The sequence below is a fragment of the Nycticebus coucang genome, chromosome 8 (assembly GCF_027406575.1).
Source record: "Nycticebus coucang isolate mNycCou1 chromosome 8, mNycCou1.pri, whole genome shotgun sequence".
NCBI classification, from domain to species: Eukaryota; Metazoa; Chordata; class Mammalia; order Primates; family Lorisidae; genus Nycticebus; species Nycticebus coucang.
In genome coordinates this window covers 125,875,780-125,902,881 of record NC_069787.1, presented here as the reverse complement: position 1 = coordinate 125,902,881, position 27,102 = coordinate 125,875,780, and the positions used below count along the sequence as shown (strand labels likewise).

Here is a 27,102-nt window from a genome sequence, read left to right as displayed (position 1 = left end):
ATAAAGTATGGCACTTGGTAGGTACTAAACAAATAGAGATATTATTATAACATAATAAAATAGTAATAATAATCATTACAGATCATTAGTTACATTTTAATATCTCTAATAATATTAATATAATAGTAAGTTCTAGGTATAAATGTAACAATATAACAATGGTGGGAGGCAGATTCAAAGCAAAATTAAACTTACTTCTCCTATCAGATGGAATAAGAAAGTTCTATTTGACCATGTCATGTCTTGACTTTGGGTGTCCTGTAATCACTAGTGGCTGTGATGGAAACACATAAATTGAAAATATGTCAGCCTTAAACATCTCAACAATTGATGGAATTTGGAGCAACTTTTATGTAACTGGAGACTATTATCCTACATGAAGTTTCTTAGGAAAGGAAAACCAAACACATATTCTCATTAAATGATGGGTACACACTGCCGCAAAGAGATATGGGGGACATTTGAAACCAAGAAGGGAAGGGTGGAAAGGGAGTGAGGGATAAAAACTTCACATTGGGTACAACGAGCTCTGTTCTGATGGGCATACTCAAAGCTGGACCTGAGCATTATACAAGGGATTCAGAAAACAAAACCTTTTTTACCCTCTTACTATCTTGAAATTAAAAAATATATAGTTAATAAAACCCAGTTGATGACAGACAAGGAAACTGACAGTTGTTTCCCGATGTGGTGTGATACTGCCAGAGCTGGGAGAGGGAGAAAGATCGTACTGCCCAAGGTCACCTCCAAATGGGATTTGTGCTGTCAAACACCCCCTCAGGATTTCTAGGACTGCCTATGATCTTTACAAGTCACGGTGTTTTCTTTTGTTTCATATTGAGACAGGTTCTTGCTTTGTCTCCCAGACTGAGAGTGCAATGGCACCATATAGGTCACTGCATCCTTGAACTCCTGGGCTTAGGCCATCCTCCCGCCTCAGGTTCCCAAGTATGTGGGACCAGAGGCATGTGCCATTATGCTTGGTGAATTTTTAAATGTTTTGTAGAGATAGAATCTCACTGTTACCCAGACTTGTCTCCAACTCCTGACCTTAAGTGATTCTCCCACCTTGCTCTTCCAAAGCACTGGGATCACAGGAGCCAACATGTCTAGCCACATCAGGGTTTTTTTCAATGAAAGAAGTTTACAAATATTTCCAGAAACCTCCAGCACTCAAGGAAACTTGACTCAGCATTACAAACTAGTGTGATTTTTAATTTCCTTCTTGCTGCCATGTTTTCCCTCACAGTGACTATTAGATTGGAATCTGTGTTCAAATTAAATCCACCTCCTAGGCTTCAAACTAGGTCTCGGAAATGGAAAAATGTTATTTGTGACTCTCTGCTAGGAAATAAAAAGAAACTATATTTGATGACTTCAAATGGGCTACGGCATTCTTGATTTTATGCAGTTCTTGTAGAAGAGATAAGGAAAAGTCAGACCACTGCCTGGCACAGACTGCAGGTGAGTAACAGATGGAGCTTAGACTCACGGAGCACCTGTTCCTGGATGAGGAACTGTGCACAGCACTTCCTAGACATCATCTCATTTGGTCCTCTCCACAAGGCAGTTGTCACAACTCCCATTTTACAGAGGAGGAAGCCAAGGCTGGGTGATTTTAGGGAACAGCCTGAGCCCGCACACTCAGTTCACAGTAGAGCTAGGAGGAGAATGCAAGACGTCTCTCCCTTTCCCAGAGTGTTCTCTCTTAACATTCTTCTCAGAGACAAAGGGACTGACCTGTCCCTTCTTCCCACTCCATTTCCCCAAACCAGGTAGCTTTCCTTTTTGTCATCTGGTTGGGATCAAAACTTGATGGTGGCCATAGCTCTGAGTTATAAGAAGAATATGAGCCCACACTAAAAGTCTCAGGAGAAAAAAGGCCACAGGAGCTCCCTGTGCGCACAGTGGGTGGTTCTCACTAACAGGGGACTACCAACGCACTCCTTGAATCTGTGGAATCATATGAAAGTCCTAAGTATCTGTTGGGAGAATTAAAACTAGTTATTTCCAGTAATTACAAATCATATCACTCCATTTTACGCATGGATGGTTAGAAAGCCACCACAGGCTATAAAATCATTGGCTAATGAAAAGAACATCTTAAGGTTTTGATTTATTGTCGCTGCTATCAGAGACGACCACAGCCACCGTTACAAATGTGTAAACAACCTCAATGAAGGTTTAATGTGCTTTTATCACGAGCCTCCATTGTCTGCTGGCCAGGAGATGAAGCTTTGTGCTCCCCCGCGCATTGTGTAATTAAAATCCTTTCACTCAAAAGAGAAGCCGAAACAGTTATCAACTAATTTATGAAAGAAACAGGAAGAATCTCATATTACCAGCAAGAGCAGCGGTAGGAATTCTGATTTAGGTGTGGACGTTATTAATTGCCGCCGCGACATCAGAGGCAGACTTTTCAGACACAAAGCCTTTATAAGAGGCTGCGTCTAGGTGATAATAACAGATGATGGCAAACAGATCCAGCTTCCGCACTTGTTTTCAATTACTTGCTTTCCTGCCTGAGAGAGCTCAGAGGTGTCCTGGGAGTGCAGTGCCAGGAGCGCAAAGAGCATAGCCTATGCAGGAAAACAAGGAAGCTGGGGCCAGTGGCCTGACACCAGTGACGACAGTCGCACCACGGAATGATGCACATTTATTACTTCTTCCTCCTAGGAGAAGCTGCATCTATGCCATTGGTCAGAGACTGGATGTAACAGCTCCCAAATATTCTGAAAATTTAAAACAAGCAAGCAACAAAAACAGACACCCCATGATCTATGATCAGTCCAATATCAGACCTCCAGGGAAAGATCCTTGACCATTGACAATACAGCCTCACGAAGAAATTACTCATTTTCTGTACAGACAGCTCTACGTGCCACCTTATCGGGGCTGGAACTGATTGTCTGATGCAGTTAACCTGAGCAAAGGCCCAGTTCCGTGGAGCGAATGACCGATGCCACGCAAGTACTGAGATTAACCTTCGGTACTGCCCTGGCTGCTCCCTTCAGTATTACAAATCAGGTAGCAAGAATGAGACCTGTGGGCCTGCTGAAGACAGTTTTGTTCAGCCTGCAGTCACCTAAGAAAATGCTTTTGCATTTGAAGACTTTACATTGTTAGAAATGGATCCTGCTTCCAAAAGCAGGTCATAGATTCTGCCTTCACATGCTTTCTATCATTCCTAAAGCCGATCCTCTTTTCTGACTCCACAGCAGCTGGACAGGCCCTTGCAGCAGGCTCCCCAAGGCCGTGCCCAGTGAGAGGAGCAGCAGGTGCAGGCCTGTCCTCTCCCTGAGTCTGGACGGTCCGGGTTACTCCTCGCGTTCCTCTCTTAATACTCTTCCTGGGGTTCATGCAGCCCTTTCTTTGATTCATCCATTCTAAATTAGTAAGCTTTCTCCTAGGGGGCAGCACTATTGTATACTTTTTAAAAAGTGTTTAAATACCACAGGATGGCAAAAGGCTAAAATTACAAAATTAATTTTGCATTATTTACTTCCAGATGAAAAATTAAAATCACTCCAATGTATGACTCATCGTCCCTGGGAGAAGTATCTTTTTTTTATAGAAAAACCAGTCACTTTTTGGAGTTGCTCACTATCTCAAATGCTCATTACCCCAAAAGGTAGATGACAGAAACTGTAGCCCACAGCCCCAGTCTGAACAATGCAATAGATTGTTTGTTAATTCTTCCTCTAGTTTTTGCCCTCCCATTCCCCCTCCCTGGGCTCTGGACATACAGGTCTATGAGCTACACCAAATCATTCGAAAAGAAAAAGGGAAACAGATCTAGTCCCTGACTGGGATAGACCTCTGAAATGTGGAATGTGTCCCTGAGGAAAACACTTGGAAGAAAGTGATTCAGCCACGTTTCTCTCTGGTGTCTTTGGTGAAAGAGCAGACACCCGGCTCTTTGGGGCTAAAGTTGTCTAGCTGGTACTGGTCAGAAACCAGGCAAGTTAACTTGGGCCATTTGTGTGAGCAGGAATGCTTGGCTTTTAGAACTATTCATTCCACTTTCCATAATATAGCAAAATAATTAGTTAATTTACCTCCAATACCCATCAATCAAGACCACTTTTTGGTTCAAAAGAATTAAAGAGGCTTGGGCACCTGTATCTCAGTGGTTAGGGCACTGGCCACATACACAGAAAACCCAGCCCGGGCCTGCTGAAACAATGACAACTGCAACAAAAAAAATAGCCAGGAGTTGTGGCGGGTGCCTGTAGTGCCAGCTACTTGGGAGGCTGAGAAAAGAGAATTGCTTAAGCCCAGGAGTTAGAGGTTGCTGTGAGCTGTAATGCCATGGCACTCTAACAAGGGGAACATAGTGAGACTCTGTCTAAAAAAAAAAAAAAAAAAAAAAGAATTGAAAAAGAATAAAGTGAAAATCGAAGAGTCAACAACCTCAGAAGGTTTAACTTTGGTGGTTACATGGAATAGTAAAGCCCAAGCTCATAAAATTAGAGCCTAATGACGTATCAGATCTAAAAATGAATGGTAACACTGAGAGTCAAAAAGAGCCTTTTCAATGAAAACTGTGTACTTTCCTGACCTCTTAAAATGTGTGCTTCTTCACTCAGTGAGAATATTCAACTTGAAGTTAAAGATTGAGGCTATTGATTCAGAAGTAGTGGGTATCCGGGTCTGTAAACTGTGGTGTACTGGCCAAGAGATGGTCCAGATGGTCCTGGTGACTCCCAGCATGTGTGGCTGCTCCGTGACAGGCCCCCTGGAGGAGGACAGGCATGGAGAGGCATAGAATGGGAGAAGATCCAGCCAAGAATAAGAAGCACACCACACGGGTGAGATGCGAGGGAACGGCAGGTGACCAATCAGCAGATACTGAGGTCCAGAGTACGTGCTTTCCAACACTGAGTTGCCAGTCCTGGGAGTTGAGGCAAGAACAAATATGAAGTGATACTGAGTCAAGTAGTGTACTAAATTGGCGTCCTTAAAATGTTCCTTACTTAGGAATCAACTGACTCCAGGGTGAGGGGTAAAGTTGAAAGTGTTGCTGGGGAGGCAGGTGCCCACAGCTGCTGCAGAAGAGAACTCTGCCGCCAGGAGGCACACGGGTTTGCGGGTCTCCAGTTCAGAAATGGCTTGGAAACATGAATTTTTAACAAAGACTTTGATGTTATGGTCATTTGTCTCTTTGGAGGATTGTGTAAAGAATGAAAACTGTATGCTGGATGGTGGAATATTACTTCCTGTTTGCATAATTATTGAGCTAGAAGCCAAAAGAAATAGGCTTTGTCTAACTAATTGGCTCACTGCTCCAGAAAACATTTTTATTATTTTTTTCTGTTACCTAACAGGGCTTTTTGGCTTTGGGGCTCCTTTCTGAGCATTATTCATGTTTACACATGACACAATAGCACAGTTGGGCACTCCTCCTCTGGTTGACTAGCCATAAGTTAGTTGATTCATAAAACAAAGGCAAAAGAGCAGCCGATATTGCTCCTGGGATTCACATTAGGCTGCTTGGGAGAAGGTTTACTCAACGACTTCTTTCACGTTATTGGAAGGTGGCACATTTTTTTAGACATGTTAACAGGTCTAAATTTCTTCAATGCTTTCTTGAATGGCTGACGTAAAATCCTTCAGCGATGTTACTGCCCAACTGTTCTAGCTTTATGTCTCCATTACCACAGACCCCCTCTAGGATTAATACCTTAAACTATTAATAGTTTTCCAAACTTAATAAAGTATTTCAAACTGCTGCGCTATGGCACACGCTGTCTTTCTACTAGAAGCTTCTTCACTGGACCGATGGTTGTTTCCTCCTCCAAGGTTCTGTCCAGATGTTACCTCCCACTCCAGGCTCCCCCGATTCTCTGGGTTTATCTGGACATTTTGCCTGGACACTGTCACAGTAGCCCAGCATTGCCTGACTGTTCAGCTGCCATGGTTTGTTCACTTACTGGTCTGCCTGAAATGTGACCTCCTTGAGAATACTCATGCTCACTTCCTTCTATTCCAGCTGCGATTGAGTGGAAATGTAGTAGTCGTCACAGGTGTGATTTAAAGTTTCTTACTAGCCTCATTATAAAAGGTAAGAAAAAAAGGCAAACATAATTTTAATAACATTCTGTACAACCCAATACATCAAAAATATTACTTTTTTCAATATTAACCGGTATAAAGAACTTATAACAAAAATTCTCCATTCTTTCTATTCTTTGTAAGCCTTCAAATCCAGTGTGAATTTTGTACTTAGAATACACATCAGTTTTACCAGCCACATGTGAAATGCCCAGTGCCCAGTAGCTTCGTGAGGCGAGTGGCTGCTGGACTGGACCGTGAAGACCATTCCATTAGTGCACATTTCTAGTCCAGTGCCTGGAAACAAACAGGTACTCAAGTCATTGTACAGAAGAGTTTCAGGCACAAGGAATACTGAGTATCTTTAGTGCTAAAGGTCAAAATTTTCACGTAAGGTCATCACTGTAGACTAAAATTAAAATCTTTCTGTAACCTCTGAATTCTTGCTAATTTTTTGATGCATAAATTGATTCAGTCACCTTTTGTCATTAAGTAACAGTATCTTTAATAATCTTACTGTGCTTCGGCCTGCTTCTTTGTGTATGTGGGTACTTAGGAAGAAAAAGTTGTTCCTATAATGAATCTACTTTTTCGGGCCCACAGATACCTGTGGGGCACAAGAGATCTGCATGCTTCTTTTACCTTAATTTTGCTAAATTTCTTCCTTTTTAAAAATGTCTTCTGTCAATTCAGCTGCTTTCTTGTCACTCTGGTCATCTCCTCCACCTTCCTGTTTCTCTCTTCTCTTTTTCTCATGACAAACTACTTCAAACAACTGTGCTGTTGCACACGCTGTATTCTCTTCCTAGAATGCAGAGCCTGGGACCCAAGGACAAGCGGAGCCCCATCTACCCTATATCTCAATACTTAACACTGTAAATCAAGTCTACAAACCATTGAACAAAACATGTTCATTCCCCTCCCGTGGACGAACATGCACTGAAAATATAAAGCTTTTTAAAAAACTTGTACATCTGTGATTTCATATTTTCTATGAATAAGCCAATATCCAATATACATGTCAATCAATAAATATTAAAAAGTCAAACCAAAACTATTTAAATTTTTATAAATTCTCAGCTTCCATTTCAGCCCCCATAATTCCTAGCCCTTTACTCATACCAGCGCCAAACACGTTCCACTTTCAGTTTTAATTTAAAATCGAAGGTCTTTATTTTAAGCCCCTTCTGTTCACTTCCCAATTCTAATTAACAATTTGTACACTTGAGAAATATAGTACGGTTTATTTTAAGACTAATTTTTTTCAGTGTGGCCTACTTAATTTGGACTCAGGCTGAGAAATTACAGACAACAGCCTTTAATTACTAAAAAAAAAAAGGTTTTAAAAATGCTGAGTCATGCCAACTACATCATACATTCTTTGACCAACATAAATATCTCAGTTTAATCATCTTTCAAAAAAATTCAAAAGCATATGATTGTCGGTTACCATAAAATTGTATCAGAGAATACCTTGTGAGATGATGTCAACAGGAAAAACATTAATGTAGGTAAATAAGGATAATACATAGACAGTTGGACCCATCATATCCATGGCTTCCACATCTGTGGATTCAAGAAACAGTGGATCAAAAATATTTTTAAAAATAATTTCATCCTACTGAAAATGTACAGACTGTTTTCTTGCCATTTCCTAAACAACATATTAAACAACTATGTACATAGCATTTACCTTGTGCTAGGAATTATAAGTAATCCAGGGATGGTTTGAAGTCCGGGAGGAGGACACACATTGGCAAATACTATGCCTTTTTATAATATGTGCATATCAGGACTTGAGCAGCCCTTATTCCTAGGAAAGGTTTTGGAATAAATTCCCCATGGATAGTTAGGGACAATTACTGTACTATATATATTATGGCATTATTTTGCAAAGCAATTCCATATACACAATTTCTTTTAACTTTTACCACTCTGTGATGTAGGGAATGCCCTTATATAAGAACTCTTTATGTCTTTGGTACCTCTAGCCTCTCCAATTGATATAAGAAGATACTACATAACTCAGCTTGCATGTTCCTTTAACCATGAAACTTGCCCCAGTCTCTTCTGTAGAAGAGTTAATTGTTCCAACCTCTATGTGATTAATACATCTGTAATTGCCTGTCTTATTAAACTTACCTAGCTGATTAGGTAATGGTTGGCTGATACCTGCAAACTGTGACCTCCTCAAGGGTTAGGACTACAATTTTATTCACTCTGGATCCTTAGCAGCCATCATGATGTCTGCAAAGCTACATGTGCTCAGGAAATATATAATCAATTCATTTATTTATTTGATAAATATTCGTTGAGGACGAATATGTTTCAATTTTGGTTCTGAGGCTGGGGATACAATAGTGAAAAAATAAGATAAAAATCCCCGCCCTGGTGGAACTGTCATTCTAGGGAAGGAAGACAAACACTAAACAAGTCAGGGTTAGCCACAGAAAGAGAACCTGTGAGATACATAGATGTGTAAGAAAAGATTTACTATGTTCATTGGCTCATATGATTACGGAGGTCCAAATGCTTCACCATATTCCATCAGCAAGCTGGGGAACCAAGAAAACTGACTGTGTGATTCAGTTCTGAACCCTGAGAACTAAGGGAGCCAATGGTGTAACTCGCAGTCTGACACTGAAAGTCTGAGTTCTGGGGAGGTGTGAGGAGGAGGAGGGGTACCAGCATAAGTTCTGGACTCCAAAGGACCAAAAACCAAGAGCTCTGGTGCCAGAAAGAAGGAGATGGATGCCTCAGCTCAAGAAGCAAGAGAGAATTCATCACTCCCCCATCTTTTTGTTCTATCTGTGCCCTTGATGCACTGGATAGGCACACCCACATTGGTGGGATCAGATCTTTTATTACTCAATCCACTGATTGAAATTCTTTCTTCTGGAAACACTCACAGATACACCCAGAAATAATATTTAACCAGCTGAATACTCCTTAACCCAGTCAAGCTGACTCATAAAATTAACTATCACAGCCAGTAAAGTGTATAGTATGTTTGGTGATTATATGTGCAATGGAGAAAAAATTGAGTAGGAAGTGGCAGTGCTGAGATCAATTGGCTCATTGACAATGTGACATTTAAGTAAATAATTAAGAGGGGGGGAATTTGCATGGTCTGTTGGAGGCCAGCAGGGCCTGGGTAGAGTGAGCAGGCGGGAGAGCCAGTAATGGGGGTGGGGAGAGAAATTGGGAACCAGATCCACATCCTCAAAGGCTATTGCAAAGATGGGTTTTGTCTCCAGTTGGAAGTCATAGGAGGGTTTCCAGCAAGGTAGTTGCATATTCAATTTAGGTTTTAGCAAGATTACAATCATTAGAAGGATGTAGGAAGCAGGAACATACCAAAATAATGCCTCGTGTGACATAGGTGGTACTGAAAAAATCTGGGACTAGAATTCATGCTTCCTGGACTAAGTTGAATTCTTTTTCTAACATTGCTTACCCAGAAATAGTTTGCAGAAATTTGAATATGGTTGAGGATAATGATTTAATTTCCTTGCAAACTGTTCATCGATTATGTTTAGGGCCAGTTGATTACCCTCAAGAAAAATCAAAAGAAATTCAATCAATCCTGATATTTTAACTGGATGACCTCAATATTCTACATATGTTGAATATTTAATATGTCTACATGTTTGCCATTGTTCAGACAAACATTTGAAAAGTGAGGCTGAATTGTTCCTTTTCCATTTGGCTGCCTTTGGGTTATTTATGTACCAAATTGGCCTCTTCAATTTTATTTATATTCAAGACAAGTATCCCTTAGGGGCAAGTATCTATGCATTTGAAAGCTATATGGCATTTCTTTCTTTCAGAAAAAATAACCAACATCTTTGCATGTAAGTAATAGCAAACAAATTTGTTTCATTTCCCACTCCATCCCAATTGGGATCCTTAGCCACAGAAGATTAACCTGACGTTTTATTGGCATACTGTGGATCACCTCTCTCTCTAAAAAACTCTCTCTTCTAGTGGGAAAACTGCCCACCTGTATAGCTGACTTATTACCAGTATTACAATATTGCTAAATTGTCATTATTGACATAAAATTCCTGAACAGCACATTTATATTATTTCTATTTTCATTGGAAACGTATATTATGGATGATAATTAAATTTATTATTAAATGAAATAAAAGTGATTCCAGAGTAGGAATTTGAGACAAGGAAGAGATGTGAATATTTAATAGGTTGTCATTGAAGACAATAAACTAAAAAAACTGAAGGTCATCATCTATATAATGCAATTTTTGAAACCAGAAAAAAGGGCTCCTATTTTTTCAGGTAGGGAAGCAAAATTCCAGTGAGGAGGAGCCATCCCGAGGGTCAGGGATGACTCCTCTTCCATCGCTGTCTAAAGGCCCCAGGTACCAGAGTGTCACATCAGCAGAATTTCAGTAGCTGTAGAATAACAGCTGTACTGAACTATTTACAAAGTGAAGTCACATACATTATCTCATTTGTTGATTTATTGATTTGCTTTCACTCAATAACTTACCTGTTATTTTAGTTACTAGTCTGCGTCCAGACATGCATCTCCAGTCTTACCCCCTCACTGACTCTCCAGACCCATCTCTCACAAGCCACGTGGGATTTAAAATCAAGAATCATCTGATACAAGCTAAGACTTGGGCTCACATGTCCCCCATACCCACCCTCTTAGGGCTTGCCAATAGTTTTAACAGCCTAGCAACACTTCAAAAGACAGTTTTTGTTGTTGTCATTAAGGTCAATGTCTACTTTATAGGGTTGCCAGTTTTTTACCCTCAAGAAAAATCAAAAGATTCAGTAATTTTTTTAAGTACCAACTTCTGACAATACCATTTTACTCTGTGGTCATCAGTGGTTCAGTGACTTGTTCAAAGTTAGCCTTTGAACATAAGACTCTCCAGGACTTAAGCCTGGGTCTTCTGACTCCTAAGCCAGGCCAAAAATTTCAATTTAGTTTAAAAAATAAAAAAAAATTACAAAATTAGTAAAGACAACTTATTACAATTAGGTATGTGAACCGAGGGAATAAATGTTGTGGAGGTTTGGGGGAAACATGGGAGGAGCAAGGAGAGGGGGCTTGACTGATTGAGAAGGTTAAGCCAAGGAAGAACAGAAAGGGACCATTCTTACAGTAGCACCGAGCCAGCTAAAGGGCCATTAGGCAAGCCAATAATTGGGGGTCTCTGAAAAATCATAGAAGATCTGGCACATGTAAGGTGGTATTTGATGTAAATCATTGTACTGGATGCACTTAAGAAGTAGAGAGGTTGGAGGACTCAAGACAAGAAGAAAGATGCTGGAGGTGGTAATTAGACTTGCTAAGATCAGGAATTACAGAGGAATTAGAGTAGAAATAAAGAGGGAGCTCTGAGAATTGTAATGAAGTCGATAATGTACTGTGTTATGAGCAAGTTACCACAGCCATTAAAGCACCAATGAGCACTCAGTAATTGTGAGTTACATAGATTTTCTTTTTTTTTTTGTTGCAGTTTGTGGCCGGGGCTGGGTTTGAACCCGCCACCCTCGGCATATGGGGCCGGTGCCCTACCAACTGAGCCACAGGCGCCGCCTAAGTTACATAGATTTTCAATGCCATTAATTTAGAAATTAATCATAAGCTGTCCTGTGACATTCTTTGTTTTTGTTTGAACGTTATTACTTCTTGTGTGGTTAACTTTTTATCTAACAATGGTTTATCTCTTCAGGGTTAGGGCATTATGGATGAAGCTGGCTTGTGGGAGCAGTTTCACAATTCTGTGTGAGAGAGAAAGAAAGCTAATATGTGGATGAATTTTATTTGTAATATCCAGAACAGCCTGTGTGTCCCAATCCTATGCAGGCCATAGACAAACCCTCTGACACGTAGGCACGTGTCTACTGTGTGACAGCACAGAGAAGATATTAAGATGAATTAAAACAAGGCACAATTTACAGCAGATGGGTCACACCCTTCCATGTGATCTTACAATCCCATTACTGGGTATCTACTCGGAGGGAAAAAAGTCATTTTACCATAATGACATATGCACTCAAATATTTATTGGAGCTCAATTCACAATTGCCAAGATATGAAATCAACCCAAGTGCCTATCTACACATGAATAGATTAATAAGCTATGGTGTATGAATACCATATCATACCACACCACATCGTACCATACCAACACAAACAATGTAACCTAATGTGTGTACCTTCATATTAATCTGAAATAAAACAAATGGGGCATATAAGATTGAAATCTCTGACAGAGTGTAGGATTGGCCATTAGAAAGAATGTTCATGGGAGGTCCACAGGCATAGTAAGACTCTGGTTCCAAAGTGACCTCTGAACCACGAGGTAGGCCTGACCCAGGTGATATAAAAGAGAAGTGCCAGCCATAACCCTGGCCTCTTGGCCTCCTTGCCCTGGCAATGGAGGCCCATTCGCTGTCAAAGGCGAAGACCTTGCTCTGTAAGCCTGTGTCTTGCTCTTACTCTGTAAACCTACCTTTCTCTTCCTCAATAAACTTGGTTTCATGCTTGTCTAGGAATGAAGGAAGGATGGAGAAAGAGAGAGAGAGAGAGGAAGGAAGGAAGGAAGGAAGGAAGGAAGGAAGGAAGGAAGGAAGGGAGGGAGGGAGGGAGGGAGGGAGGGAAGGGAAGGGAAGGGAAGGGAAAGGGAAGGGAGGGGGAGGGAGGGGGAGGGGGAGGGAAGGGAGGAAAGATCAAAAGTGGCTACAGAATCTTCCCTGGAGACTTTTTTTAAATTTTATTTTCTTTTTCTTTTTTTTTTATTAAATTATAGCTGTGTCATTAATGCATTTATGGGGCACAAAGTGCTGGTTTTATATACAATTTGAAATACTTTCATCAAACTAGTCATAAGAGATAGCATGAGCTAGGTTAGGGTCTGCAGAGAAGAGTTTTCACACGCCAGCTGTGGGCCAGTGCTTGTCTGTACAAAGTTTTCACAGGTCTCCAGTGCAGTAAGAAAAATAAAGGAAGTGTAAGAGATTAGGACAGACTCATAGATGGTACAGCTCAGATACATTGCTAGATCATCTTTTATAAACACGGCCTTTCGTTCTGTATCGTAACTAGGAATTATTTCTAGGTTTGGAGGGTGCTGTGATATTTTTGACTGATATGATGGTGATAGTAGGTAGAAGTTGGTATTTTTTACAATGTCATTATTTTGTTAAATAAAAACAAGCATTCCTAAGAAGTAAACATTTCCCCTATCAAAAAGTCTCCTGAAATGTTGCAGTTGCACGCAATCTAGTTTAGCAGGCACAGGGCGGGGGATGTGAGTGAGGAGATGATGGGGCTCAGTTTTATCAGATGACTCAACTTTAAATCTGGTGGGGCCTGTGAGAGATGGGCCTACCCGCCAGTGGCTGAGCCTGGAGAGGCGTGTCCAGACTCAGGGTAGGAGGAAATACCAACAGGCAATGTTTACTGAGGGCTGACTCTGTGGCACTCTGTGAGGTGGACACCACCATCACCTCATGTTTACAGAATGGTGGGGAGATTGAGTACTTTGCCAAGGTGACAGACATAAAGATTTGAGACCAAGTTTGCTTGAATCTGGTGCTCAAGTTCTAAGTCACCGTGTAATACAGCCTTTTATTAATGTTTAAGTGGTTGTTGAAAACCCTGAGTACAGAAAAGCCTACCAAGAGGACCAGTGTAGAAGGATAAATTAAAAACCAGAGAGGAAGTCCTGGGAGAGATAACAGGGCGTGGTTCAGTGTGAGGGACAGCTGAAGCCCAGGAGCCAGTGCTGTTGGCCATGCTGAGGTCACCCAGGAGCCCAGGAGCCCAGGAGAATAAGCTCTTTATGAAGTCATTGGCCAGAAGCCATTCTGCAAAGAGTAGAGGGCTACTGTGTCAACCAAAGGACGCCACTGGGGAAGACTCCAGATCAGAGCAACCAACTGGGCAACTTAAGGCTGTGCATAGAATAAGAAATGAAAGCAAATAGAATACCCAGTTGCAGACTTAGGATGATCACAGAGTATATTTTTATTAATTCAACAAATATTTAAGTAATTACATGCCAGGCACTCTTCTAGATACCAGGGTACGACAGTGAACGTGCTGGCAATCTCTCTGTGCTCACATTCTCACGTGGGAGACACAGGTTTTCATAATGCGAGAAAGTGAACAAGACAAAAGGGAAAGAGAGTAAGAAAGGGGGTGCTATTTCAGACACTTAGTGGGGAGACACGTCCTATGCCCATGACACTCCACTCCCACTTCCAAGGAGAGATTTAGCACATCTCAAATACAACCCCATAACCGAGCGATATCATGGAACAACCTGTGACTTACAGTTTCCATTAGAGAATGTTCTAAAAGTGGAATATCTGTCTCCAGAGCAATATCAATAGAGACAAGCCAATATGATTATACTTCACAGCAGTAGACAGTTTTGTCAAGACTGTCAGCTCTTACTCACCCCAGCCCTTCTCTTTTCAGGGTACAGAGATGATAATGAATTCAGCGCAATACAGTCATCGCTCTACAGCACCCCTGTCAGGCTCAATTCTTGCCGGGAGAGTAAATACCAGATTTAAGAGCCAACGTGTGGAAGATGCCCTAAGCCTTTTAGGTGTTTTGTTCTGCACTGAAGCTATTTTGAAACACTGTCAACATACCAGGAACATCCAAGGGATGAATGGACACACACACACGTTAGCTATGAAACTATCTGACAACCATAAATTGGATAAACACCACCTCAATTATATTCCACCCTGAAGGGAAAGGGTTGACCTATGGTGAGCTTTGCACCCATGAGTCATTTCCCAGTTACTTTTCCCAACTTTTGCCATGGGGGCCGTCTCCCTCATTTCTGCTGCCTGAATTGACAGAGGTGACAATTTTTTTCAATTCTAAACCACAAAGCACATCTAAATCTCTGGTAAGAGAGTCCAGGTAATAGTGCCTCTGTGAAAGGTACAAGGGGACTGTTATAAACATTTCCTGCCATGGATTCATTCAACACGTATTTATGGAACACCTACTATGTGTGATACCTGAAGTTTTAAAACCACAAATTTCTCTTTTCCTGTGTAAGACACAGAAACAAAGTTTCCTTTCTCTGTAAGTCTTGACTTTACTGTCATTGATCATTTCTATGCTGTTTTAGCTCCTATACTAGTAGTCCTAGGCAATCCATATCTCCTAAGCTAAGCTCAGAGAGTCTTGCCCATAAACCAGGAAGTGCTTTTATTGAGTATCTACTAGAGGCCCACTTCTAAAATTAACATTCTTATATATTATGTTTTACTTAGCTGTTTAAAAGACTGCATAAAACTCCAAGTCCCAATTTCCCAGCTTCATTAACAAGCAGTTCTTATCTTGAGATCAATTGAAAGTAGTAAAAATGGTAACAGCAATATCTGCTACCAACAGAAAACAGAAAAGAGTGTTCTTGCTTTGGAATTCTTCCCAAATTCCCTATTATACTAGTATTGCACTATGTTAACCAGCAACATGCAAAGTAGGCAGGGAACACAGAGAGAAAAACAAAGAGACAACGTTGGCCATTTTTTAAATTGGATTGCCCAAATAAATTGATAATTTTCATTAAAAAATGCCGGAGTTTCTATGTATTTTTTTTTCTATTCAGATTTAGATATATTCTGATTTTCCTATTTATTTATTTTTAGGAATGGAGAGCTTTATTCCTGCGTATCACATGTAATCCATACTCAGGGGTGGAAATGAATGTTGAAATGTATTACAACTAGGTTCCAGAAGGTAAATCAGGGGCACGAAGACACTCAAATGCATAGCAGTCCATAGTTGGTCTCTCAGGAGGAATATTGCTAGGTCAGTCTGTTGCCCAGTTAAAGCTGTAGTGAGGGAGTCTGGTGTTGAGACTTGCAATTGTCTCACTGCTGCTTATGTCAAAAGCCAGTGCTTGTTTAGCATTTATATGCACCTTGTTCTTTCCTCAGACCTCTAATTTCAGAGTAGGGTTGAAGAGGGCTAAGCTTCCCTCTCAGATCTATTCTTGGGTTCCAGACAAAATGCTAGACCTTTGTGCCAACAAGCAGGTTTCTGGTAACAGTACCTGGGGAAAAGCAAAGCTGTGGGTGAAAGGTTCCTTTAATGTGCCATCTCCCCTCACTCCTGTTCTAGTTTCTCAGGTGTTCGTGTATTTTCACTGCCAATCATAGTGAGCTAGTTTGATTCATCACAGAAATGATTTCCCTATTTATTCTTCCCAGGCACTTAGTTAAGAATAAGAATAGAACTCATTATCAATGTCACAAACTATATATTTTTTTCCCCAGCAGCATAGGGCTAAATAACACCAAAAAACAAACAAACAAACAAAAAAAACACTTTGACCAAACAACGCTGATTATAATCCCAAATATCATTCTTAGAATGAATTAATATTGCCCATTTACAGAGTAGACACGCCAGGTGATCACCCCCTTTCCACGTAGGAATTGTCATTTGGCGGAGGGAGGTGAATGGACTGGTGGGTGTTTTGTTAGGGGTTTCACAGAAATCCAGAAAATAAAGCATGACAATTTCATCTACCAAAGCCTGCCAGAGAGCTACCCGCACAGATGTGTGTCTGCCTGGTGGGGAGGGGCAACTGCTGTTGAATTTATTTGATATTTTATTATTGGACAACCTGTGAGGGCCCATCGTCCTTTGGTTCATTCCTCTGACATCACCAGCTTTCAAACCAATGTAGCAGGTGCTGAGCTCATTTACCGTCTATACATATTTCACTCTGCTCTTTATGAAAGGGGAAATTTTGCTTACTATCTAAACACATGGCCCTTGATTATTTTTATCTTCTGACACACCACATAAAAATAACTATTGTTCATTAAAGTGATTTATTTACTTATTAGGCCTATTTTGGTTTTTGAATCTGTTTACTCCATCCACTGTTTAATTAGCCTCATTCTATTGTGGCTATTCATTGTAAATACTTGCAGTGAGCTTGCAGACACAGCACGGCCAATGCCCAGCTACTGCTCCATTCTTCACTTCCCTTAGCAATGACATTTCTTGAAAGAGTTGTCTATACTCCCTGTCTGCAATTCCTCTCCTTCCATTCTCTCTGAAACACACTCCAGCCAGGCTTTTGCCTTCACCCCTCCACTAAAACTACTCTGCTCTAAGACAGTAAAGACCTCCAATCATTAACCCTACTGGTTTGTTCTCAGCCCTCACCTCACTTATGTTCAGCAGGTGACAGAATTGGTCACTCCTTTTGCCATACACACCTTTCATTGGTTTCCAGAAAAACACATTCTCTTGGATCTTATTCCTAAGTCAAGTATCATTTTTCTAGGTGTCTTTAGCTGGTACTCTTCATGTTGGAGAGCGGAAGGGCTAAACCTTGGTCCCCTCCTTTTTTGTGTTTATAGTCCCATCCTAGGTGATCTGACCCAGTCATATGACTCCAAATACTATTAGTACACCAAGAACTTTCACATTTCTCACATCTATTCCAAACTCCAGATATAACCCAGATCTTCATGTACCCAGTATCTCTCTGACAATCAAAACACCCTGATCTTCCCTTTCTATCTCCTTTGATGGGAATTCCAAACTTTCAGTTCCTTGAGCCAAAAGTAAATGAAGCCTTTTTTTGAATACACGTCTAAACAGAGAGTCACATTGAACCTAACTTAGAAACACATGCAGAACCCAACTTTTCTCGCCCCCACTGTTAATACATGGTCTGTACCACGGTTGTCTCGCTCCTGGATTATTACAATAGATTTTCTGCATTTCCGTTGTCCCCTACAGTCCATTCTCCATACACTTGCCAAATAGATCCTTCCAGAATGTGAGTCTATCGAGCAATTTTCCTTCTCAAAATCCTACAACGGCTCCCATCTCCCTGAGTAACATCTAGATTCATTAAAATGGGCTATGGGGCCCCATAAGATCCCTAGTTACTCATCTCGAGCCCGTCACCCTCCCTGCCCAGCCAAGCTGACCTTACTGCTCTTCCTTAGACACTGCAGGCATGCTTCCACCTCAGGATCTTTGCACCGACTGTGTCTTCTACCTGGAATGCTCTTCCTTAAGTCACTTCATGACTAACCCTTCACTTCTATCAAATCTTTGCCAAAGGGCCACTTTCTCTATACAAGTAGGCTGCCAATTATTTAATGTAGCACTCTTACCCTGCTCTAGCACTCTCTTATTTTATTCTACTTTATCATGTTTCCATATCTTTCTTCATTTTCTAACATACCATGTAATTTACATATTTATGATGTTTACACTTTATTATTTGTTTTCACTAGTCAGTTTGTAAATTCCAAGAGGACAGAGATTTTGGTCTGTTTCGTTTGTTCACTATTTTACCCCAAGCATTAAGAATGGTGTCTAGCACATCATACATTCTCTATGCTGAACATATAAGGGTGAAAACAATCCAGATGTTGTCTACAACTGAGAATTCCATAGCAGGCACTCGGTACCAGAGAGTGGCTGATAGAGAACTTCCTGCCTTCTTGGAGCAGAGACCAGGGTCTTTTACTTAAAAATCACCAGTATTAATCCATTTGTGGGTCAATGGGCACTTGGGCTTTTTCCACGACTTGGCAATTATGTATTGGGCTGCAATAAACATTCTGGTACAAATATCTTTGTTATAATGTGATTTTTTGTCTTCTGGATATATACCTAATAGAGGTATTGTAGGATCGAATGGCAGGTCTATTTTTAGATCCCTAAGTGTTCTCCAAACATCTTTCCAAAAGGAACGTATTAGTTTGCATTCCCACCAGCAGTGTAGAAGTGTTCTCTTTTCTCCACATCCATGCCAACATCTCTGGTTTTGGGATTTTGTGATGTGGACTAATCTTATTGGAGTTAGATGATATCTCAAAGTAGTTTTGACTTGCATTTCTCTGATGATGAACATTTTTTCATATGTCTGTAGGCCGTGTGGCTGTCAGAAGGTGATTGGAGGGACCACACCTATGGTGCATCTTACAAGGGTACCTGTGAAATTTACTAAATGTAGAATACGAATGTGTTAACACAATAACTAAGGAATTGCCGTGAAGGCTATGTTAACCTGTTTGATGAAAATATTTCAAATTGTATATAAAACCAGCACATTGTACCCCACGATTGCATTAATGTACACAGCTATGATTTAGTTAAAAAAAAAAAGAGAGAGAGAAAAAATCACCAGTATTGTATACCACATCCTCATTTAAAGACAAGTGATCAGTGAATGTTTATAGAAGAAACTTGGGTCCCACTAATGAAAGAAAGATACTGACATCCCGGAGAAGAAAGGCCTAATAAAAAAAAGCTGGTGGGAAAACATAATCTTGTGAACCTCATGTAACAATGAACAGAACATCAGCAAAATAATTCTACCTCCAACTAAATAAGCTTGATGGATATGTTAATCAGTTCAATGTAAGCATTTCACATTGTATATCAAATCGGTACACTGAACCTCATAAATGCATCAGTGCACACAGTTATGATTTAATAAAAACAAAAACAAAAAAAATTCTAAAAAAAGTAAACATGAGCTTGGCTGTCTTTTGACAGCCTGGTCTAGATGCACTTTTATGATAACTTATCGCAGCTCAAAGGCTACCCCAGCAATTGACTGAAGAATGAATAATTTCATTAATATGACATTCTAGAAAAGGAAACACTATATAGGAACAGAGAACAGACCAGTGATTATACGGGGGCAAAAAGTCACCAGAAGGGAACTCTCTGGAGTATTGGAATTGGTCTGTTTCCTTTGCAGTGGTAGTTACAAGAATCTATGCCCAAGATAAAACTCACCAAAAAGGTAAATAGTGCTGTATGTAAATTAGTAAAATGACATTTCCCATTTACAAGATCCTGCTGATGCTCTGCTAAAATCCAAGCTGTAAGGCCACATATTCGTAAATCTGAAAGAAAGTGGAAGCTTAGTGGTCCCTGGGCTCCCGATGTTTGCAGTGAGCATCTTCGGGGGGGGCTCCTGTGGGTTCGGATATTTACATTGGTCCAGTCATGCTCTATTTGGCAGTGAAAAGTCAGGGTACGTGTTTGCTCTTAGGTGTCATTTATTAATCTCACCCTGGCTTGTCACCTCTGTGTTTGTGCTGTCAGCTAACAAACACAGGAGGTACACAAAGTCCTACCTATGGGTCTTTGTTTTCTCAATAGGCCTGCTGTCCACAACAACTGCACGAGACCAGACCTGCTTTCCCTTTACGAGACTTCCTGCTCCTGTTCATGTGATTAGTGCTTTGACAGGAGGGTGTTTTCCTAGAGCAGTGTTCAGTCCTTTCATGATGGGTTTTTCCCCTCCCTACCCCACCACATCTTACATTTTTGCGCAACTCTAATTCCCAGTCCATACAATGTATTATTCATTTCTAAATAAACTCGATCTTGATAATTTTAAAGTTATAATTAACTGCCTTGATGATACCTTATCTTGAATATGCATCTTGCTTTTATCTGTGGGGCATCTTTTAATTCTCCAAATAATCAATGAAGTTGACATGCAGATAGTATCATTTCTATTTTAAAACTAAAGACTCAGAGATCCAAAGTAGTTAAGTCACTTTCAGAAGGTCACATAACCCATCAAAGAAGTAAGGCAAGGACTAGATTCCAGTTAAAATGTAAGGAATCAGTAATTCCCACTTTTCTCTTATGAAAAATTAATTCTCATACAATTTTATGTGACTCTGAAACCTATCAGCACACAATCATGTTCTTTTTTGCCTTGCCCTTTAAAAATTGATGAATACTAAGTTCTATAGACATTTGACTCAAATACCATACGAAATTCCATGTGCACTCTGGCTCACAATATCATGCTTGCATTTTTATTTCCACTGCTCAGGAACTCTCTCCTAAGTGTGTCTCTTAGCGTGTCTTGTCACCTATATTTCACCTATTTTCTAAGTTGTCCTGTGGATTTTTCATAGATTGAATAATTTTAAGCTTATGTGATATACCAACTGTAGTGTAGTTTAATTTATGGGGCACCTGCTTTTGGCACATGTCTTTGACACTCTGTGAAGTCTTTGCTTGAGAAGCTTAAGAGCCAACCATGTTCTCACTGAAGCAGGTTTATCAAAAACAGTATGGCTTTTTGCAGGGATTGTGTGAAGGCCTTGGGTTTCCCCCGGCCCCTATAGCCCCTGCTGCTCAGAGAAGACAGTCCTGTCAGAGGCATGCTCCCAGGTGGGCCGACCATGAACTTGCACTTCAAATCCCAGCTTCATACTCAAGCCGCAGTGAGCCTTTACTGAGGCTGTTCCTTCTTCCTTGATCACCTTTCCCTGTCCTGGTCCTAGGGACTTGCCAGGCACTCCCATTGACCTTTATGAGGGACTCTAGGGCTGAGAATGACCATGCTAGGTGCTGGGGATAACAGAAAATACCGGAGCAGGCAGGCACATCCAACAGAGCTTTCTAATCTGACCCCAAGACTGCCCCTCCTCTCTATCCTTCTCCGTAGGCCTGGAGTTCGCTTCCTCCATAACTGGCTTCCGGTTTTGCACTAAATCAAGCTCTTTCAGCTGCTATACATGTGCCAACATTCCCCAGGTGCCAAGTCACATTCTCCAAATTTGTAGCAAATACTGCCAACCCCCTCCTTCTCATCTCCATAGCTTTCCCTTCTGCCTAACCCTCAGGGCAGACTGGATTATCCTGTAACCTGAGCCCCAGACCTTCTGCCTATCACCCCCACCCCCACCCTGCAGCACCTCTCACAGGCACCCTGCATTTGGTCACATCCTACAGCTCTGATGCATGGTAAGACTCCAAGGGTAGTGGCTGTATTATATTTACTCACGTTCTCATCAGAGTAGTACCTGGTGCTAGTTTCTTGCTTCAGTAAATTTAAAAAGTACTATTTTTACTCCTTTTTATACACGTTGGAGGATTTTATACACATTGATATAATGGAGAACAAAAAAAACTCCAAGGAAGTAAATATGCTGACTGTAAAAGCAGGATGAATGAAATACTATCAGAATTCATTCACAACCTCTGGTTCAGTATTTGTGGCATCTGAGTCTACACAGTACTCTTCCTCCAAAACAACCTATTCAAAAGGGTGATCATTTCTGCCCTCTCATTGTCAAAACATACCTGAGTTTATCTTGACTGGTTGCCCTGTGTGTGTGCATGTGTGTACGTGTGTGTGTACATGTGTGCATGTGTGTGCTCGTGTATGCATGTGTGCATGTGTGTGTACATGTGTGTGCATGTGTGTGCTCGTGTATGCATGTGTGCATGTGTGCGTACATGTGTGCATGTGTGCATACATGTGTGTGCATGTGTGTGCTTGCGTATGCATGTGTGCGTGCATGTGTGTGCATGTGTGTGCTCGCGTATGCATGTGTGCGTACATGTGTGTGCATGTGTGTGCTCGCGTATGCATGTGTGCGTGCATGTGTGTGCATGTGTGTGCTCGCGTATGCATGTGTGCATGTGTGTGCATGTTTGCATACGTGTGTGCATACATGTGTGCGTATGTGCTCGTGTATGCATGTGTGCATGTGTGTGTGCATGTGTGTACACGTGTGTGCATACATGTGTGCGTGTGTGTATGCTCATGTGTGCTCATGTGGGTGAGTGTGCATGTGTGCTGTGCATGTGTGTGTGTGTGCATGTAGGCTTATTTTGTACAAAGTCCATTACTTGAAAATTACATGTTGCCCTAGAACTTCAATTATTATCAGCAATCTTGAGATATATTAAAAAAGAGGTAGATCTGATTGATCAGATTGACTGATTTGATTTTCAGATCGATCTGAATATCAGATCTCTTAGTCTCTTCTATGTGTTTACATTTGGATGCCTGTAATATTCTAATGCATTCTGTGGGGTCTCTCTCCTGAACTTAGGTTTTCTTAGACTTATTTTAATGACAAAATCTGCCATTGCTAGACAGTGAAATATTGTGAATACAAGTGATATTCAATTAAGGGAAAGCTATCACTCTATCCTGAATCAGGTTTCTTTCTCTGTCTTTTAAAAACTCATTCTCCAAAATTTTGCTAAGGTGTTTTATCTTCAATTTGATCAGACCCAATTCAAATAATGGTATACAGTGAAATCATGGAAAAGGAACACATAAAGCTAGGTAGCTTGTTCAGATTTATTTTCCTTCAGATGTTCAATTTAGTTTAAGAGAATTGAATTCATTTGCCGTGTTCTCCTTGGGAAGTATTGTGAGAAGCATAATTTAGAACCACTCTCTCTTTTGCCTGGCCTCTTGCAAGACACCAAGGGGCTCACAATGCGTATTTCTGCTGTGACAAAGGCTCTGTTCTATCTGTCTGCCTCTGTGTGAATTGCTTCTTCAACCAGAAAGCTACAAACCAGAATGAGTCAAAATACTTTCAGGGATAAACCACATGTAGGGAGTAAATTAGCATCTACGGATGTTTACCTCTTTCAGACCCTGGGATACATATTTTAAAGTTCAAAAATGGCTTAAGAAACTTAAGTCCACTGTCAAAATTGTCTAATTAGCTAATGGGGAGTAGTTAATATCAAGATCTTTTTGGACTTTTTTCTATATTGAAATGCCTAGCAGACTCAGGCTCTAGCAACAAAATCAATTTTCCCCCCAAAACTTAGTGGTTTACTCTCAAGTTGGCTAAAAGTAGATCTACCATTTGACTCAGTAATCCCACTACTGAGAAGTCAATTTATTAAAAAGACATTTGCACTTGGATGTTCATTGCAGCAAAATTCGCAATTACAAAGATATGCAACTCATCTGAGTGTCTACTACCAGGTGAGTGGATAAAGAAAATATGATATATGCGTGTACGTATACATCCCTGTGTAGACACACACGCACACCACGGAGTACTATTCAGACAATTAAAAAAGGAAACAATGGCTTTCGAAGTCACTTTGGATGGAACTGAAGGTCATTATCTTCAGTAAAGTAACCCAGGAGCAAACCCCCAAAGACCACCTGTTGTCACTCACAAGCGGGAACTAAGCAGTGGGTACAGAGGTCACACAGAACGACTTAATGGACACTAGAGACTCAGAAAGGGGAGGGCAGACAGAATGTGTGGGATGAAAAATTACCCACCGGGCACAACATATACTTTTCAGGTGATGGGTGTGTTAAAAGCCTAGACTTCTCCACTAAGCAACCCTTCAGTGTAACAAGATTTGTACCCCCACATCTATGAAAATAAAAACAAATCAAAAAGATAAAAATACTGACAAAAAACATGTAGCAAAAGGGACTTATTAAATAGCAGATCACCAGCCTCTGAAATAAAACAAAAAATCCCCACCAAAGCCTGAACATGACCCACCCTTCTAGTGACATAAACTATGGCTCCATTATGGAGTGAGGCAGACGGGCCCGGCCAGCCAGGACCCTGCAGGAGCAGAAATGCTGAGCACCTTCAGCGCCTGCAGAGTGAACACAGGGAAGACGCAGGATTCAAGCAGAACACAACTCAGCCCTAGGAGGAATCACTGTCTTAAAATGAACAGACTAGGACTTCATTAAAGAATTTACCGTAACTCTCTAGAATTTGTAATTCCCCTAAAGAAAAATCTAGTGTAAACTGTCCAGGTCAAATTTACCCTGATCAGGAAAGGGAACAACAACAACGAAACCCCCCACACAGGTGGAACATGGTAGAGATTTGGTAACCCTGGGGTGAGGGATTGGGAGTGGTGGAGTGGGGCGGAGGGGTGTAAGGAGGGAGGAGGGAATTAGGATTATTAAGTGAAGAAACTCTTTCTCCAAGAAATCGAATATAATTATGAATCTAGGGAAAACACTGAGTATCTGAAATGCAATAGATGCTTACCAAGTTTCCATTTTATGCATCTGAGGCAATTGATTTTCAGATTTCTGAGTACACGGCTATCTGATTTTATATAATGTCACCTTCCTGTGCACTAGTGACTAAGATAAATGTCCTGAACCCTGGTTGTTTGGATCGAGTCATTTCCTTGCTTTTGCTCTGACACGTTATAACACAGGGGTGGGGAGAGCAGTGTGAGAGCGCCGCTGCATTGGGATGAGAGTCGGTGATTTATGCCCTCTGACAGATGTCCAGGCAGTAAATCATTAGGTCCCTTTCAGCCTTTTGAGGATTTGTTCAGTTCTTTAAACTCTTGCCCAGTGTATTTGTGGTGTGCAGGGGAGGAGGCGTGGACGTGCGTGAATATGTGTCTGTGTACATGAACAAGCAGGTAGCCGTACTGTCCGGGCTGGACTGGTATAATATCTTCAAGGTGGAGCAACTTCGGAGAGGTGTTGATGTGACTCAAAGTTGCCCTTTACCTACAAGCTGGGCACAATTGTGGCAAATCTTTTAACAACTCTGGCAAATGCTTCGCCTATAAACACAGACAAGAGTTCAGTCTACCCATGGGAGGTGATAGAATCAGATTTGTCAATCTGTTTACATTTAGCATCTTAATAGGATAGAAAAGGCAAGAAATCCTCCCAATAGAATCCATTTCTTCCTGTGGGTAAATTCTATTAATACTACCACAAAGAATCAAAATGGAGTCTCATTTGCCTTTTTTAATCTAACACAGGTCTAGCCCTCATGTGGAATAAAGGCTACAAGTTGTTTTTATAAGTAACTATTGTACTTACCATGCATAAGTTTTAAAAAATGCTAACTCTACTAACTGTTAGTATAGTTTTCCCCCTTCTCTCACCAGTCAGATTTGGAGGTTAGAGTTACCCAGACACTGCCAATTTCTTATTGATAGAATTTTAAAATATCATTAAGCCATTTTCACCCACACCTTTGCTTCAGGGGAATAATCACCTTACATTCTTCAAAGTTCCAATAAGCAAAATGTTACAGCAGTCCGGTTTATAAAATTTAAAGCATGAAATGAAGCTCTCTTCTTTCCCAAAATAACCATTGAGAAACTCCTGATGAATTTTTCCAAAAGAGATTATGCGTTGCCTCTCTTCATAATATTCAGGGGGAAATTCCTATGAATTAATGCAGTGATGAATATTACAGACATAGCTTCTAGATATATAGTAACATGATGTTTCTAATTAAGATGCAGCAAGATCCTCAAACATAAAATTGTTCTTTTATATTAAGAGCCAGAATTAGAATAACTTGTGTTAAAGATTACACCACGTCTAGCACCAACCCATTTCCATTGTGCCTTTTCGGTAAAAGCCGACTAAATTTATTTTTCAGAATGTAATGAAATTATGGAGTGAGTCTAGTTGAAAAACAGATTTGTTTTCAGTGTTAGAAGTCAGTGAGTAACAGAATTTTTCATTCAATTTTGTTGTTATTGTTTAGAACTCCACGGGGAATGAAAAGATGAGAATTTAAAATAACTGGTGTTAACAGTTTGCATGAAATGCAATTGTATTCCACTAGGAAATGAACCAATTTGCAACTTGTAGATTCACTGTTAAATGAGTAAAAGCTATCCTAAATTCAATCAATGAACTAGCCAGCAAAGAATTACCGAATGCCTACTTTTTTTTTTTTTTTTTTTTTATTAAACCATAGCTGTGTACATTAGTATGATCGTGGGGCACCATACACTTGGTTCATATATCATTTGACACATTTTCATCACATTAGTTAACATAGCTTTTGTAGCATTTTCTTAGTTATTTTGCTAAGACCTTTACATTCCACATTTACTAGGATTCACATATACCCTTGTAAGATGCACTGCAGCTGTAATCCCATTAGTCCCCCTCCCTCCACCTCCCTCCCCCCTCCCTCCCCTCCCCTTCCCCTACTTTGTATACACAGGATAGAAAAGGTGGTGTTAACAGAACTGATATGCTTTTCATCTGGACCCAAACTTACTTCAGATTCCCCATTCTTGTTCTAGTTTGGCAGACTGAAGATAAATAAATACAACCGGGGTTAAAAAGCCTGTTCTTATTAGTGCAAGGGCTACCTTGATGAAGAAAAGTTTTAAAGTATCTATACTTAAGCTCTTTTTAAAAATTTTTACGTATACATGTGTGTATTAGGTTTCCATTTTTTTGCCTTCACAGAATTAAAAAGGCTTAAATTTTAATAACA

General features: G+C 40.5%; 1 protein-coding gene and 1 non-coding gene across 2 annotated transcripts in view; both read right to left on the bottom strand.

Moving 5' to 3' along the window:
* The window catches only part of SCHIP1 (schwannomin interacting protein 1), a 791,641-nt gene that overhangs the window by 480,386 nt on the left and 284,153 nt on the right, over nucleotides 1–27,102 (bottom strand). The gene's annotated exons all lie outside the window — the stretch shown is intronic.
* Nucleotides 16,192–16,256, bottom strand: LOC128592988 (small nucleolar RNA SNORD29). Its single transcript, XR_008382181.1, has one exon. It is a non-coding gene; the product is annotated as a small nucleolar RNA SNORD29 (small nucleolar RNA).